The 16016-nt window shown below is 53.3% G+C and overlaps 1 long non-coding RNA gene across 1 annotated transcript in view; it reads left to right on the forward strand.

Moving 5' to 3' along the window:
• LOC130544022 (uncharacterized) overlaps window positions 1–15404 on the forward strand; it is a 33141-nt gene extending 17737 nt beyond the window's left edge. Inside the window, exon 2 of the long non-coding RNA XR_008959883.1 lies at window positions 12364–15404. This is a non-coding gene — a long non-coding RNA (uncharacterized LOC130544022). The remainder of the gene's footprint in view (window positions 1–12363) is intronic.
• Window positions 15405–16016: the final 612 nt, after the last annotated feature.

The raw sequence follows: 16016 nt of genomic DNA on the forward strand, positions 1-16016 counted from the left end.
CACAATAGGGGATGAGTTGAGATCGTTTTTGGGGGCTCAGCACAGAATGTCACTGATTAGGGAGAGTCCTGGGTATCACTTTCTCCTTTCCTTGAGGGGTGTGAAAGGAGGAAAAGACGCCTCTCCATTTCCGCTCTGACCACCTCCCAGGCACAGTGGCTGTATTTCTTTTCCTCGAGGTAGAGATGGGTGCTTCGGAAATCCTTCCGGACAATAGTCCCCAAATGCAGACAGGCCAGGGTGTCCTCTTCGCTGGGCTCCGGGTGTTCCAGGCAGCCGTGAAGGCTGGAGAGGAGGTTATCCAGGGCGGCGTGGCTCCAAGCAGCCTGGCTGTGCTCTGTGCTGAAGAGGCCGAAGATCTGCTGGAGTGTCTGGCGGTGGAAGCAGGTGCTTTGTGTCTTTCGGATTTGGGTGACGGTGCCTCTTTCCCAAGGAACTCTGAAGTAGGTTCTGCCCTTCAGGCACGTGGGAGAGGAGACGTTTTTCAGCTGTGTCATGAGTAGGAGGATGTCCCTGCACTCTGGGCTATAGTTCCGAGGCAGGTGTCCAGCGAGGGAGCGGGCAGGGACGCAGGGGAGCAGGGCTGCTGCCAGTAGCCAAGAGAGGTGCGCCATGGAGGAGTTCAACGATTCTCCAGGCGGTGGAAAAAGGGCTCGTGGGTCGTCGTTCTCAGCAGCAGTCTCAGGCAAAGGCTGAGCTGCTGTCTCAGGGGCCAGCTTTGTGCTTCTTATATATTCCTCAAAACTCATCCTTTGCCCGCCCTTTCCGGTGAGTAGGCCCCCTGTGGCCTGTAGACCGGGACATTTGCCAGGAGGAAGTCCTGCATCTTGCATGTTCTGGGGTGTGAATCGTTTTCTTAGAAGGATTTGAGGCTGGGAACAGGAGCGCATTCAGTCGCCTTTACAGCTTCAGGGGATGTGTGCGAGGGGCCACGAGGAGATGATGGGAGGATGGGGCTATGGGAGGACAGGGTGACCTGATGATGCGGTTAGGAGATGGGGCCATGGGATGATGTGAGGGGACATAGAAGCCTCTGGAAGATGGGGCAGTGTGAGGATAGGACACGCCTGGAGCGCAGTAGGAGGCATTCCAGGCAGCCAGTCGTGCGCCGCCACCCTCTGCGTCGGGGATGGAAGGAAGTCCTGTGCCCTCGGGCACTCTGCAACTTCTACACCGATTTGCGATGGGACAAGGGTTCAGCCACAAGCACCGGCTTCCGAGGCGAGACGATGGGACAGATAGGACGATGGGGCGATGTTAGGGGACAATGGCCATGTATGGGATGACTGGATGATGGGACCATAGGGCCACGTGGCGACAGGATGAGTGGAGGATGCACGATGGGACGGTGGACGATGGCAAAAAGGAACGATGGGATGGATGATGGGATGATGGGGAGATGTGATGATGGGGGATGATGGGGCCTCAGGAAGGACTTATGGACGATGGGGGAACTGGGCATTGGGGCCATGGGAAGATAGGGCGAACGGGGGATAGGATAGGACTGGAGCTCAGCGGGGATGCAATCCATTCAGGCCATTCCAGGCCACCATCGTCTGCATTGGCGCTAGAAGGACATCGTGCCCATACCTACAATGTGCTCTGCAGACTTCTCTGTGATGGGAGAGGGGTTCAGCCAGGGCACAGGCTTATTTGATGGGAAGGTGGGGGGGCGCAGATGGGGCGATGGGAGAATAGCGTTTGCAGAGAGCGCAGCGGGGACACATTGCCCAGAGCCAGTGGCGCACCGCTACCTTCTGAGTAGGCGCCAGGAGGGAGTCCTGTGCCCACGATGCACTCTGCGACTCCTGCAGCGATTTGCAGTGGGACAAGGGATCAGCCACTGGTACCGGAGGCCTTGGGGGGAAGGTTGGGCGGTGGGTCAAGGCGGCGATGGGAGGATAGGATGCCCCTGGAGCGCAGTAGGACGCATTCCACGCAGCCAGTCGCGCACCGCCACCCTCTGCCTTGGGCTGCCAGGAAGTCGTGTGCGCACAACGCACACTGCGACTTCTACACTGATTTGCGATGGGACGGACATTCAGCCAGCAGCACAGGCTTTCCTGAGAGAATGATGGGGTGCCTGGACACCGGAGCGATGCGACGACGGGGCGATGGGAGGATGGGAAGCGCCTGTATCGCCATGGAGACTCACTACCCTTGGCTCCGGAAGGAAATCGTGCGCATACCATTAATGCGCTCTGCAGACTTGTAATCCGATTTGCGATGGGACAGAGGTCAGCCACTGGCACAGGCTTTCCTGAGGGGACGATGGGGCGCTGGGACTTTGGGACGATGGCAGGATGGGGCAATGCCAGGATGGGAAGCGCCTGTATCGCCACGGGGACTCACTACAGGCAGCCTGTCCCGGCCGCCATCCTCCCGTTGGCGCTGGAAGGAAATCGTGCGCAAACCTTTAATGCGCTCCGCAGACTTCTAATCCGATTTTTCGAGGGGACAGGGTGTCAGCCACCCGCCCTGGCTTCCTCAACGGTTGGTGGGGCGGCTGGATGGTGGGGCCATGGAGCCTAGGACGCTCCTGGAGCGCAGGCAGGACGCATCCCACACAGCCTGTCCATCACCTCCATCGTCCACCTTGGCACTAGAAGGAAGTCGTGTGCCTAGCTATAACGGGATCTGCAGACTTCTAATCCGATTTGCGATGGCACAGGGATGCAGCCACAAGCCAAGGATTCCTGGGCTAGATGATGGCGCAATGGGATGATGAGAGGAGGGGAGGGGGGGAGGATGGCAAAAATGGCAATGAGTTGATGGCACTCAGGGGAGAGGGGATGATGGGGGATGATGGGGCCTCAATGAGGACAGATGGACGATGGTGGTACTGGGCTTTAGGGCGAAGGAATGGTTGGGCCATGGGTGGAGAGGAATGCCTTGAGGGCAGCGGGAACGCATTCCACCCAGCCAGTTATGTGCTGCCATCCTCTGCTTGGCGGTGGGAGGAGATCGTGCGCACAGCTATAAGGCGCTCTGCAGACTTCTAAATCGATTTGCCGCAGGACAGGGGTTCAGCCAGTGCACAGGCTTATTTGATGGGAAGGTGGGGGGGGGCCGCAGATGGGCTATGGGACGATAGCACTTGCGGAGAGTGCAGCAGGGACACATTGCCCAGAGCCAGTCCTGCACTGCCACCATCTGACTAGGCGCCAGGAGGGAGTCCTGTGCCCAGGATGCACTCTGGGATTTCTGCAGGGATTTGCGGTGGGACAAGGGATCAGCCACTGGTACCAGAGGCCTTGGGGGGACGGTTGGGCAGTGGGTCGAGGCGGCGATGGGAGGATAGGATGCCCCAGGAGCACAGCAGGACGCATTCCAGGCAGCCAGTCCCACACCGCCACCCTCTGCCTTGGGGCTGCAAGGAAGTCCTGTGCGCACAATGCACCCTGCGACTTCTACACTGATTTGCGATGGGACAGACGTTCAGCCACTGGCACAGGCTTTCCCGAGTGGACGATGGGGTGCCGGGACACTGGGGCGATGGGACGATGGGGCGATGCGAGGATGGGAAGCGCCTGTATTGCCTTGGGGACTCAGTACACGCAGCCAGTTGCGGGCCGCCATCCTCCTGTTGGCGCTGGAAGGGAATCCTGCGCAAACCTTTAATGCGCTCCGCAGACTTCTGATCCGATTTGCGGTGGGACAGAGGTTCAGCCACTGGCACAGGCTTTCCTGAGGGGACGATGGGGTGTGGGACATTGCAGCGATGGGACGATGGGCGATGTGAGGATAGGACGTGCCTGGGGCGCCATGGGCTCGCATCAGGCAGCCATTCGCCATCCCGAAGAGTCATCTGAGCAGGAACTCCTGCGTTGTACTGCTGCAGCTCTGAGTCCATGAGTCCCAGCAATGCCATGCACTTACCTGACCAATGTGTTCAACGCTACACTCTCCTCCAGACCTTTGTCCATAAAAAGTGGGACTTTTGATTCTGGAAACAGCAAATATGCCCCCAAACAGAAACAGAGTAAAACAATGGTGTCATGAAATCGTTTATTTAAGAAAGGAGTTCATGCTGTTCTGTCTAAACGTATTTTTGTGAATTCGTGAAGTGCACTCCATTTTTAAAAAAACTTCATGATTTTGGTTTCAGATCTTTTCAGCTGGTGCCACAATAGGGGATGAGTTGAGATCGTTTTGGGGGGCTCAGCACAGAATGTCACTGATTAGGGAGAGTCCTGGGTATCACTTTCTCCTTTCCTTGAGGGGTGTGAAAGGAGGAAAAGACGCCTCTCCATTTCCGCTCTGACCACCTCCCAGGCACAGTGGCTGTATTTCTTTTCCTGGAGGTAGTGATGGGTGCTTTGGAAATCCTTCCGGACAACAGTCCCCAAATGCAGACAGGCCAGGGTGTCCTCTTCCCTGGGCTCCCGGTGTTCCAGGCAGCCGTGAAGGCTGGAGAGGAGGTTATCCAGGGCGGCGTGGCTCCAAGCAGCCTGGCTGTGCTCTGTGCTGAAGAGGCCGAAGATCTGCTGGAGTGTCTGGCGGTGGAAGCAGGCGCTTTGTGTCTTTCGGATTTGGGTGACGGTGCCTCTTTCCCAAGGAACTCTGAAGTAGGTTCTGTCCTTCAGGCACGTGGAAGAGGAGACGTTTTTCAGCTGTGTCATGAGTAGGAGGATGTCCCTGCACTCTGGGCTATGGTTCCGAGGCAGGTGTCCAGCGAGGGAGCGGGCAGGGACGCAGGGGAGCAGGGCTGCTGCCAGTAGCCAAGAGAGGTGCGCCATGGAGGAGTTCAAGGATTCTCCAGGCGGTGGAAAAAGGGCTCGTGGGTCGTCGTTCTCAGCAGCAGTCTCAGGCAAAGGCTGAGCTGCTGTCTCAGGGGCCAGCTTTGTGCTTCTTATATATTCCTCAAAACTCATCCTTTGCCCGCCCTTTCCGGTGAGTAGGCCCCCTGTGGCCTGTAGACCGGGACATTTGCCAGGAGGAAGTCCTGCATCTTGCATGTTCTGGGGTGTGAATCGTTTTCTTAGAAGGATTTGAGGCTGGGAACAGGAGCGCATTCAGTCGCCTTTACAGCTTCAGGGGATGTGTGCGAGGGGCCACGAGGAGATGATGGGAGGATGGGGCTATGGGAGGACAGGGTGACCTGATGATGCGGTTAGGAGATGGGGCCATGGGATGATGTGAGGGGACATAGAAGCCTCTGGAAGATGGGGCAGTGTGAGGATAGGACACGCCTGGAGCGCAGTAGGAGGCATTCCAGGCAGCCAGTCGTGCGCCGCCACCCTCTGCGTCGGGGATGGAAGGAAGTCCTGTGCCCTCGGGCACTCTGCAACTTCTACACCGATTTGCGATGGGACAAGGGTTCAGCCACAAGCACCGGCTTCCGAGGCGAGACGATGGGACAGATAGGACGATGGGGCGATGTTAGGGGACAATGGCCATGTATGGGATGACTGGACGATGGGACCATAGGGCCACGTGGCGACAGGATGAGTGGAGGATGCACGATGGGACGGTGGACGATGGCAAAAAGGAACGATGGGATGGATGATGGGATGATGGGGAGATGTGATGATGGGGGATGATGGGGCCTCAGGAAGGACTTATGGACGATGGGGGAACTGGGCATTGGGGCCATGGGAAGATAGGGCGAAGGGGGGGTAGGATAGGACTGGAGCTCAGCGGGGATGCAATCCATTCAGGCCATTCCAGGCCACCATCGTCTGCATTGGCGCTAGAAGGACATCGTGCCCATACCTACAATGTGCTCTGCAGACTTCTCTGTGATGGGAGAGGGGTTCAGCCAGGGCACAGGCTTATTTGATGGGAAGGTGGGGGGGGGCGCAGATGGGGCGATGGGAGAATAGCGTTTGCAGAGAGCGCAGCGAGGACACATTGCCCAGAGCCAGTGGCGCACCGCTACCTTCTGAGTAGGCGCCAGGAGGGAGTCCTGTGCCCACGATGCACTCTGCGACTTCTGCAGCGATTTGTGGTGGGACAAGGGATCAGCCACTGGTACCGGAGGCCTTGGGGGGACGGTTGGGCGGTGGGTCAAGGCGGCGATGGGAGGATAGGATGCCCCTGGAGCGCAGTAGGACGCATTCCACGCAGCCAGTCGCGCACCGCCACCCTCTGCCTTGGGCTGCCAGGAAGTCGTGTGCGCACAACGCGCACTGCGACTTCTACACTGATTTGCGATGGGACGGACATTCAGCCAGCAGCACAGGCTTTCCTGAGGGAATGGTGGGGTGCCTGGACACCGGGGCGATGCAACGACGGGGCGATGGGAGGATGGGAAGCGCCTGTATCGCCATGGAGACTCACTACCCTTGGCTCCGGAAGGAAATCGTGCGCATACTATTAATGCGCTCTGTAGACTTCTAATCCGATTTGCGATGGGACAGAAGTCAGCCACTGGCACAGGCTTTCCTGAGGGGACGATGGGGCGCTGGGACTTTGGGACGATGGCAGGATGGGGCAATGCCAGGGTGGGAAGCGCCTGTATCGCCACGGGGACTCACTACAGGCAGCCTGTCCCGGTCGCCAACCTCCCGTTGGCACTAGAAGGAAATCCTGCGCAAACCTTTAATGTGCTCCGCAGACTTCTAATCCGATTTGCCATGGGACAGACGTTCAGCCACTGGCACAGGCTTTCCTGAGGGGACGATGGGGCGCAGGGACTTTGGGGCGATGGCAGGATGGGGCGATGCGAGGATAGGACGCGCCAGGAGCGCAGGGGGGACCCATTACACGCAGCCTGTCGTGCGCCGCCATCCCCCTCGTTGGCGCTGGAAGGAAATCGCGCGAATACCCTTAATGAGCTCTGCAGACTTCTAATCCGATTTTTCGAGGGGACAGGGTGTCAGCCACCCGCACTGGCTTCCTCAGCGGTTGGTGGGGCGGCTGGATGGTGGGGCCATGGAGCCTAGGACGCTCCTGGAGCGCAGGCAGGACGCATCCCACACAGCCTGTCCATCACCTCCATCGTCTACCTTGGCACTAGAAGGAAGTCGTGTGCCTAGCTATAACGGGATCTGCAGACTTCTAATCCGATTTGCGATGGCACAGGGATGCAGCCACAAGCCAAGGATTCCTGGGCTAGATGATGGCGCAATGGGATGATGGCAGGAGGGGAGGGGGGGAGGATGGCAAAAATGGCAATGAGTTGATGGCACTCAGGGGAGAGGGGATGATGGGGGATGATGGGGCCTCGATGAGGACAGATGGATGATGGTGGTACTGGGCTTTAGGGCGAAGGAATGGTTGGGCCATGGGTGGAGAGGAATGCCTTGAGGGCAGCGGGAACGCATTCCACCCAGCCAGTTATGTGCTGCCATCCTCTGCTTGGCGGTGAGAGGAGATCGTGCGCACAGCTATAAGGCGCTCTGCAGACTTCTAAATCGATTTGCCGCAGGACAGGGGTTCAGCCAGTGCACAGGCTTATTTGATGGGAAGGTGGGGGGGGCCGCAGATGGGCTATGGGAGGATAGCACTTGCGGAGAGTGCAGCAGGGAGACATTGCCCAGAGCCAGTCCTGCACTGCCACCATCTGACTAGGCGCCAGGAGGGAGTCCTGTGCCCAGGATGCACTCTGGGATTTCTGCAGGGATTTGCGGTGGGACAAGGGATCAGCCACTGGTACCAGAGGCCTTGGGGGGACGATTGGGCAGTGGGTCGAGGCGGCGATGGGAGGATAGTACGCCCCAGGAGCACAGCAGGACGCATTCCAGGCAGCCAGTCCCACACCGCCACCCTCTGCCTCGGGGCTGCAAGGAAGTCCTGTGCGCACAATGCACCCTGCGACTTCTACACTGATTTGTGATGGGACAGACGTTCAGCCACTGGCACAGGCTTTCCCGAGTGGACGATGGGGTGCCGGGACACTGGGGCGATGGGACGATGGGGCGATGCGAGGATGGGAAGCGCCTGTATTGCCTTGGGGACTCAGTACACGCAGCCAGTTGCGGGCTGCCATCCTCCTGTTGGCGCTGGAAGGGAATCCTGCGCAAACCTTTAATGCGCTCCGCAGACTTCTGATCCGATTTGCGGTGGGACAGAGGTTCAGCCACTGGCACAGGCTTTCCTGAGGGGACGATGGGGTGTGGGACATTGCGGCGATGGGACGATGGGCGATGTGAGGATAGGACGTGCCTGGGGCGCCATGGGCTCGCATCAGGCAGCCAGTCGCCATCCGGAAGAGTCATCTGAGCAGGAACTCCTGCGTTGTACTGCTGCAGCTCTGAGTCCATGAGTCCCAGCAATGCCATGCACTTACCTGACCAATGTGTTCAACGCTACACTCTCCTCCAGACCTTTGTCCATAAAAAGTGGGACTTTTGACTCTGGAAACAGCAAATATGCCCCCAAACAGAAACAGAGTAAAACAATGGTGTCATGAAATCGTTTATTTAAGAAAGGAGTTCATGCTGTTCTGTCTAAATGTATTTTTGTGAATTCGTGAAGTGCACTCCATTTTTAAAAAAACTTCATGATTTTGGTTTCAGATCTTTTCAGCTGGTGCCACAATAGGGGATGAGTTGAGATCGTTTTTTGGGGGCTCAGCACAGAATGTCACTGATTAGGGAGAGTCCTGGGTATCACTTTCTCCTTTCCTTGAGGGGTGTGAAAGGAGGAAAAGACGCCTCTCCATTTCCGCTCTGACCACCTCCCAGGCACAGCGACTGTATTTCTTTTCCTGGAGGTAGAGACAGGGGCTTCGGAAATCCTTCCGGACAACAGTCCCCAAATGCAGACAGGCCAGGGTGTCCTCTTCGCTGGGCTCCCGGTGTTCCAGGCAGCCGTGAAGGCTGGAGAGGAGGTTATCCAGGGCGGCGTGGCTCCAAGCAGCCTGGCTGTGCTCTGTGCTGAAGAGGCCGAAGATCTGCTGGAGCATCTGGTGGTGGAAGCAGGTGCTTTGTGTCTTCTGGATTTGGGTGACGGTCCCTCTTTCCCAAGGAACCCTGAGGTAGGTTCTGTCCTTCAGGCACGTGGGAGAGGAGACATTTTTTCAGCTGTGTCATGAGTACAAGGGAGTCCGTGCACTCTGGGCTATGGATCGAGGCAGGTGTCCAGCAAGGGAGCGGGCAGGGACGCAGCGGAGGAAGGCTGCTGCCACTAGCTAAGAGAGGTGGGCCATGGAGGAGTTCGGCGACCGCAAAGGGGTGTGTGGTCGTCGTTTTCAGCACTGGTCTCAGGCAAAGGCTGACCCTGTTCCTCAGAGCCAGCTTTGTGTCTCTTGTATAGTCCCCAAAACTCATCCTTTGCGCTGCCCTTTCCACTGATTATGTCTCTCTCTGAGTCTTTGGAGGGGACATTTTTGGCCTGGAGGAAGTCCTGCCCCTTGCTTCTTCTGGGTTCTGCCCTGTGTCCTGGGCTCTTTTTTCCCTGCACAAACTCCAGGCCAACCACGGTCTCCTGAATCGTTTTCCTACAGTGATTTGAGACTGGGAATGGGAGCACATTCAGAGGTGTTTACAGCTTCTGGGTCACGTGTGCGTGCAGTGTTGTGGGTATGAAAGGCTCAGTCAGTTTGGTGGGTAGAGACACGATGGGTCAGTGGTTTGGTGGGAGGCTCGGGCAAGGGTTTTGGGATGATGGTACAATGGTCGACAGGGTGATGTTGAGATAGGTCCATGGGGCTGAGTGATGTCTGGATGAGGTGACTGTGGAAAGATGGGGTGATGGGAGGATGTATGATGGGATTATGGGTTGATGGGACAATGGGATGATAGGGCAATGGGATGATGGGGCTGCAAGATATCAAGTTGATGGGACTGTGAAACAATGGGGGTGATGATACATTGGGAAGATGGGATGATGGGATATTGGTGAATAGTGAAGATGGGGCTGCAGGATGCCAGGATGATGGGGCATTTGGACAATGGGACGGTGCCACGATGGGGTGGTGAGAGGATGGGGTGGTGGGAGGATGGGATGATGACGTGATGGGGTTATAGGTTGATGGGAAGATGCCACTGTGGGATGTCAGCTGATGGAAGTTTGGAATGTTGGAGCGAGGGGGCTTTGGACTGTGGTATGTCAGGACGACTGGCCTTGGAACGATGGGGACAATGGGAGGATGAGGCATTGGGACAATGGGGTGATAGGATGATGGGACAATCAGGCAATGGGAGAATGGGACAATGGTGCAAAGGGCCGATGGGATGGTGGGAAGATGGGGTGTTGGGAGGATGGGACAGGTGATGATGTGGGGATGTGAGGATGGGGCTGCAGGATGTCAGGATGATGGGACTCTGGAATGATGGGGTGATGGGAGGATGGCACTGTGGGATGTCAGGACCATGGGACCCTGGGAGGATGGGGCAAAGGGACGATGGGGCTGCAGGATGTAAGGAGGATGAGACTGTGGAAAGATGGGATGATGGGAGGATGAGGCATTGGAAAGATGGGTGATGGGATGATGGGGGAAAGGGATGATAGGGTGATGGGAGGATGGAGGATGGGGCGGTGGGACAATGGCATTGTGGGATGTCAGGATGACAAGACTGTGGAAGATGGGTTGGTGGGAGGATGAGCCGATGGGACTATGATGCAATTGGGGGATGGGTCAGTGGGGTGATGGTAGGATGGTGGGATGGGAGGATGGGACCTTGGGGGTGATGGTGCAATGGGGGGATGGGATGATGGGGCTTCAGGGATGTCAGATGGTGGGACTGTGGAAGATAGGGTGGTGGGAGATGAGAGCATGGGACTATGGTGCAATGGGGCAATGGGAGGTTGGGACCTTGGCTTGATGATGTGATGGGGGGATGGGACAATGGGGCTGTCGGTATCAGGATGCTGGAACTGTGGAAAGATGGGGAATGGGAGGATGGACACTGTGATGGTGTGATGGGAGTATGGGACGTTGGTGGTCCCATCATCCTATTGTGGTCCATTCTCCTGACATCTGGTTTCTGCTGTGAATGGCAAGTCATTTCGGTATTCTATTCTGATAGGTCATGGACTGGGAGTTTGGGATCTTGGGAGTAATTTTCTCCCCACAGGGCCATGCTTCCCTCAGCAAAGACTGACCCTGCACTCAGTGCTCCTGCAGTTCCTTATGCGCTAAAACCTCTATCTCTTCCTAGCCTGGGCTCCCTACCAGCTTTAGCCTTGGGAGGCAACTGGCAAAGAGAAAGTTGGCCAGTAGTAAGAACACCTGGGGAAAGCTGGGGTGGGAGACTGAGCTGGTGCGGTTATGTGAACTCAAAGGTAGCTTCCCCGCCCCTAACTACTTCTGTCCACAGTATTTATTTTCTATTCATTCTCTTTCACTGTGCCTCTATCATTTGCAACTGAAATAATCATAAGTAAGGCCATTTCTGCAGCACTGCTCTGTGTCATTCTTCTCAATGTGGAGACCTATAATCCAAACAGAGAGGTTATTTGTCCCTTCACTATCAATATATAGTGTCTAAGACAGAAACAAGGGAACATTACCAACCTTCCCTTTCCAAATGAGGGAAAGCAGAAAGCACACAGCGCTCACTGGTCTATCGTAATCTGATAGCCATTAGGGCGGGTGGTGTCGGTTTTCAGATTGGGGCTCAGGCCAACTCTCTGGGAGCTACTCTCCATGGCTGATTTTTCTCCTCACTGTGCTTCTTGGTTCTGCCTTTTAAGTTATCCTTCCTTTTCCACAAGAAGTGGTACGTGTTTCTACTGCTTTGGCTTCTCAACCTTCTTTCTTTCCATAAAAGTTTGGTGCTCCAGAGTCCTCTTTATTTTGTGTTATCTCTTAACTCTCAGTCTAAACTGATATATTACTTTTAAAATAGTGGGTTGGCTGTATATCAATTTATAATGAATGTCACTAGATAGTAGGCACACCCACAAATTTCTTCAAATACACCCTTTTCCACTTTGGGCCTGACCCACAAGGCTGCTGTGAGACAACAGTTTGGTCTCTTAGGGTCCTCTTGCTTAATGGTGAGCACCTGTGAGGCACTCCCTGCCGATCCTTAGACGCCTGGTGTTTGAAAATCTACAAGGCGCGACCTTAGATCTTTCTTTTTTTTTCTTTTTTTTTTTTTTAAGGTTTTATTTATTTATTTGACAGAGACAGCCAGTGAGAGAGGGAACACAAGCAGGGGGAGTGGGAGAGGAAGAAGCAGGCTCCTAGCAAAGGAGCCTGATGTGGGGCTCGATCCCAGAACTCCGGGATCACGCCCTGAGCCGAAGGCAGACGCTCAACGACTGCACAACCCAGGCGCCCCTAAGATCTTTCTTAAGTGTTAAAAGATTTTACAGTCTCTTACTCAGTCTGATCTGATAGACAGGGTTTGTTATTTACTTGTTATTTTCATCATTCCACTCCGATACACACTAACCCCTTAACTATAGCTTTGAAACAAATTACCCTAAAATGCATGATCCTAAATCACAACTGTCTTATTCTCACAGGTTCTGCGAGTCAGATTCAAAGGAGTGGCTTATCTCTGCTGCACGTCTGAGCCCTCAGCTTGGAACACAGCCCACTGGATGGCTGGGGCTGACTTGACAGTGGGTAGACATTTTCACTGGTACGTCTGATGCTTATATGTCTCAGCAAGGATCTCAGCTGGCACTGGGTGCAGGAGCACCTCGCTATCACTTCTCCTTGAGGCCTGGTTTCTCTGACTGGTGGACCCGGTACAGTCACACTGTTTACATAGGGACTGAGGGCTCCAAAATGAGGGGCCCAATGACGAAGCTGTATCATCTTTCATGACCTAACCCAGTGGTTCTCCGTAAGAATGATTTTGTCCCCCAGGGGACTTTTGGCAATGTCTGGAGACATTTTTAGTTGTCACAACTGATCAGGGCTGCTACTGGCAGCTGATGGGTATAAGCCACGGAGGCTGCTAATATCCCACGGTGCCTGGGACAGGGCCCCACAACAGAGCGTTGTCTGGTCTCAAGTATCAGTAGTGTCAAGGTTGCTAAACTCTAACATAATCGTGGAAGTCATGCAACATTATTTCTAACAGATTCTTTTATAAGCAATTTCCAGGCCCTCCCATACTTAATGGGGGAGGTGAATTAGAGTCAACCTTTTGAGAAATGGCAAAGTTCTCAAGACACATGTGGGATGGGAGATACTGTTGTGGCCATCTTTGGAACAGTCTGTCGCTGAGTCTCCCTGGGATTTCTCTCTCTCTGTGATTTTGTCGTTCTCACCTTGTAGGTTGTATGTTTTCTGCTCTTAGAAGCCAAGCCTATCGAATCCGCTTGTCATCTTCCAGGTCTTCCAGATCAGTGTTGCCAATTCAAGGGACTTGGGTGCAAGATGCGATCACATTGCTGATTTTTTAATATTCAAAATATCTATACAATAGCTACGAGAGAGTAATGGACAAGCTTTCTTTGTTATAGGTTTCCCCCATCCACATTTTTTTCTTTTCACATCAGTTGAAGAAAGAAGAGATTTTTTTCTCCCTAAGATCTTTCAGATATTTAAAAAACAGTTTGAAACATTATTTCTGTGTATAAAATAAAAGGGGGCACCTGCCAGCCTCCTCACCCCCTCCCCCCAAAATTTAACACCGAATTTTCTTCTCTCTGACCACTGACAGCACAGATGGGGCTGAAGACTGTGCTTACTCTCTCTGGTTACTCTCACACACCTTCCTTTCTTGGAATGTAATGAAGCCCAGCAGGTGTAGACCAACAGCGACAGATCTATAGTCAAACCAAGTTAGATTTCTTAACTTTTGCTGTGAGATCATCCACCATAAAGAATCACGATAAAGTTCAGTCGGAAGGGGTAGGAAGGGTATTCTCATAGGGTTTGAACTTGGACTACATGAGTCTAAGGAAATCGGGGAAGAGAATATCAGCTCTGGACTAGCTCTTGAGCTAGTGTTTATCCCGGAGGTTCTAGGAACACAGTGGAGTTGGGGTAGTCATTGGTAAGAAAGCAATAATCACTCAAAAGCTGAGAGGACTGTGTGTCACGGGCCACGGGACTGAGGAGAATCCTGACCTCGTTTCCTTGGAACCTATAATGCCAGGAAAAATGTGGAGTGTAGCGGATGATAACCTGCCATTTGAAGCTTTGCGTTTGGGTTGGAAATTGGGTTGCTGTTCTGTTGTGTCCAAGTGGCCATGTGGCTCAGTCTTCAAAAAGAGGACACTCAGAAATATGCTATCAGACAAATAGACACTAACCTATAATGTTCCTCAGTACTATGTTCTTGATATTAATAAAAGCAGTTTTTAAGTGTCAAATGCCCAATTTGCGTAGGGGAATAGAATTATGGGGACTGCGGAAGAGGTTAGGTCTGGGGCGTGAAGTCATTCCTAAGGGCTGGACAGGGCTGTTATGGAGTTAGACTATTGCTGAGATTTTTCTCTGTGCCCCCGGTCTCCTGAGAGCCAGCAGTGTGTGTGTGTGTGGGGGGGGAAATTACACATAAGGTGAACTAGAGAAAAACCAATCACTCTTTCTGTGCAGGCAGGGAGCTTAGGCGTAGCAAGTTCTGCGTGTTTCTTGTGCCTGATACCATTGTCTTGAGTCATCTCCCTAACAGCATCCTGAACATTTGTGTGATTAAGTATTCAAAAACTGCCCATTTCTTCAAATAGAACGGCTGGGTCCTGTGACATCACTGAAGTGTAGTAACGACCCCAGGGAAGTGCAATTATGGACCAGAATGATCAGTTGTTTTCATGATTTTTTAAAATAAAACGTCCAGCTGGTGACTAGTTTATAGTTCAGGACAGGTTCATAGCTGTAAGAGGGCTAATCCTGTCATTCTCCTGAATAAACCCCCTCCCCGCTCCTGCCCCTGCACGAGACCAAGGCTTCAGCAGACTCAGGTCATTCTCCACGTTATAATCCTGATTGCTACTTAGATCTTGACAGGGCTTCTCTTTTACCCACATAAGCAGGGTGCCGTCCCCTGGGAGCGTTGACCAACTGGAAGTGCCCAGCAGGGAATCCTCATCCATTTCTAGACATTGGGTTTGGGAGCTAAGTTGAGAGGGATTTTCTTGAGTTTGGTCTACACGCAGAGGTTTTCCCAAGTGATAGCCACGAACCTGTTGCACCTGGCTGAATTAGCTCCCAGGTAAGTGGTGGGGGTGAATATAGAATATATTAAAACCCAAGAAGTGAACAAAGTGGACAGCGTCAGTGGAACCCATAACCTACTCCCCTTGCAGGATAAAGTCAACAGTTCAGGGCCTGGGTGAGCTCAGTCAGGGAGAGCAGCCTTGAAGGTCAGAAAACTCTTTCCCCAGTCTTTGACCTTAAGTGACATCCTCAGCTGTATCTGTATACATGCTATGTGGAAGGTTTTGTGAAATCTGTGATTTTTTCATTTAGAGAAGGATGGAGATATTAATAAAAACTGTAGTAAATTTTTTGCCTAGTATGAAGAAATATTATTATTGACTCTGGGATTCTATATTAAGTTTTGTTTAATGATTTACCGTGAATTAAAGTTTTTATGAATCACAAATTCCTGGATGGAAGAATGTTTCTTTCACGTCTAAGTGATAAACTATGCTTCCCGACTATGATAAAGTTGTTCGAGTCAGTAAAAATTAGAGCTGCCTTTTGACTCACGCATAAACCGATGGTGCCGACTGGCTCTTGGGTGAAATGTGGCAAAGGATGATAACCGCTACCTGCACAGTTACAGCTTTCTGGAAGATGGACCGGTAAAGAGTCAGGATACTCTACGGACTTAGAACTGAGGATGGGGCTGGACACAGTGAAACATCTGGCTGTGGCTGCTGCCATCAGCTTTATACTCATCTTGTTCTAAGATTGCATGAAATATAACCTTGTCCCTTCGGCTCTGTCTGGAAAAGAAAGACGGGCATATGCGTACTCTTGATAGCCTTCAGGAGGCATCAGTAGGAAGTCAACTGTTTTCAGTCACATCCATCCTAAGGAAAAGAATGCTTTATGTATGAGAATAGTTTTCTCTGAGACAGTTTTGGACAATTAGAAATGGGTAGTTATGCCACTCTTCCAATAGCCAAGAAACAGGCTTTCTTTGAGCCCATGGATGGCACTCTAAAGAATTTGAATCGGCTGGTTCAGAAGTCAGTGTGTGGGGGCGCCT

The sequence above is a fragment of the Ursus arctos genome, unplaced genomic scaffold (assembly GCF_023065955.2).
Source record: "Ursus arctos isolate Adak ecotype North America unplaced genomic scaffold, UrsArc2.0 scaffold_18, whole genome shotgun sequence".
Lineage (NCBI taxonomy): Eukaryota > Metazoa > Chordata > Mammalia > Carnivora > Ursidae > Ursus > Ursus arctos.